This window comes from Pavona decussata, unplaced genomic scaffold (genome assembly GCF_977016875.1).
Source record: "Pavona decussata unplaced genomic scaffold, jaPavDecu1.1 SCAFFOLD_117, whole genome shotgun sequence".
Taxonomy (NCBI): Eukaryota; Metazoa; Cnidaria; class Anthozoa; order Scleractinia; family Agariciidae; genus Pavona; species Pavona decussata.
The window spans coordinates 1,943-3,911 of record NW_028145531.1 but is presented as its reverse complement, the minus strand read 5'-3'; positions in this window follow the sequence as shown (position 1 = coordinate 3,911).

Sequence of the window (1,969 nt, the reverse complement as noted above, 5' to 3'; positions counted from 1 at the left end):
CAAGGGCCAACTCCAGCTGAATATGTGCTGCGAGTTCCGTATAAATATGGAATTACAATATAGCAGTTGTCGGAGTATATTTGATATACGAATCAACTGTCAATAATTTACGCCAAAAATACCACCTGTTTGTTTAATGGACCCTATCAATGAGACTTGCTGGCACGAGACGAAATTGCCTATGACGCATAGGTAGTAGTATTTCGATGTACTTTGCAAAATCTCGCGGTGGTTTAGACTCAGATTAATCAGAATCTAAACGGACTTAGGGGGTGTTTACATGTGAAAACTCGCCCCGGTGCGAGTTTGATACCGGTATGACATTGTGATTTCATACCGTGTTTACATGAAGGGATACTTTTTGTCGACCGACGTGATTTTGGCGCCATATTGAATTGAATATCGACGACTGCTCATGTGCTATCCGTTCCAGACTCCCAGGAGAGTGATGCTGCAGCGAACGGCCGTACCGCGTTTACATGACATCGGAATGAGTTTTCGTACCGGAATGAAAATCTCGTCCCGGTGCGGTTACCGGGGTGAACTCGCACCGGTATGACTCGCTTCGGTACAAGAATTTGTGCTGATATCATGTAAACGAATGCAGAGCCACAAGAGGGAACTGGAGTGAACTCGTACCGGAATGAAAGTCGCGCCGGTATCATGTAAACACCCCCTAAGCCAGGGAATATGTAGGTCCGGCTTTAGCGGTAAAAGTAGACACAAACTTCAAACCGTTATTAATAAACATGACCACTTGTTTAATTAGTTAATGCTAATTATCACCCATTTTAGAACTTTCGCCTACCGCTTTCAGTCAAAAGCAAGCGTCAATAAAGGTAATAACAGTTTTTAGATGATATAAAGGGCGTATGTATGCCGAAAAACCTAGTAGTGAATAAATATTACACGTATATAAATGCAAGCTGATGAAAACGTTTTTACTTTCGTATAACCTTTCTGTCTACGAATTGACTATTAAAATATTAATGCTTAGACCATTCTAAACTTCCTCAATGTAAAATGTTACCCTCTTTCGCGTAAACATTCCATGTTGATAATGTTCCTGATCTGGTATCTTTCAATTCACCTCATGATCTTTTGTCATTTAATAGTTCTTAATCTTGATGATTAAAAACGAAACCGCAAGTTGTCCTGTTACGTAAGAAAAATCGGGAACAGCTTCGACCGAGCGTCTTTACGTGACTTCCCCTTCAGATGTGTCAAGGAAATATTAGCCATCGGGCTCGAGTGGACACCCTTTTCTTGATATTTGTCCTAATTAAAGGGGAAGTATCCTGCGGTTTGATAATATCTTTTGTTAAAAAGATGAAATAAGACCTTCAATTAGCTGCCAAATAATTCTAGAATAACGAGAGGAAAGAAATCAACTCAAGCCTGGTTTTCATATGATCGCAGACGATTGCAGACAATCGTAGATCGCAGATTGCAGATCGCAAACAAACACAGACGATCGCAAAAAAGGCTGTTTCTATATAATCGCAACGATCGCAGACCCGACCGTAGCCATACGTTTAGGTCAGCGGAAATCTCAAATATACGCGCGTGTGTAGCCTGAAAAGCCCGGGGGCAGGGGGAGGGGGGTACTCCCAAAAAAAGTAGATAGGGGTGTGAGGCCCGCTTTCCAAAACCCTTACCCTATTTATGACCAAAATCTGCGATTTTCCCTACCCTATTAATGACCTGACCAAAAATTTGATACCCTATTATGACCTGATATTGTCTGGTCAACTTCAATTCAAAAACGCCTGGAGTCCAGCGCGTGACCGGAGCGCATGACAAGCCGTTGCGGCACGTACACAGTTGCTGTAAACATCATGATGAAGAAGTAGCTTCTTCAGAAAAAAAAAAAAAAAAGGAATCAAGACTATAGTGCAAAAATTGATACCCTTTTTATTACCAAAATGGCGGCAAAATGGCTAAAATCGATACCCTATTTATGACCAAA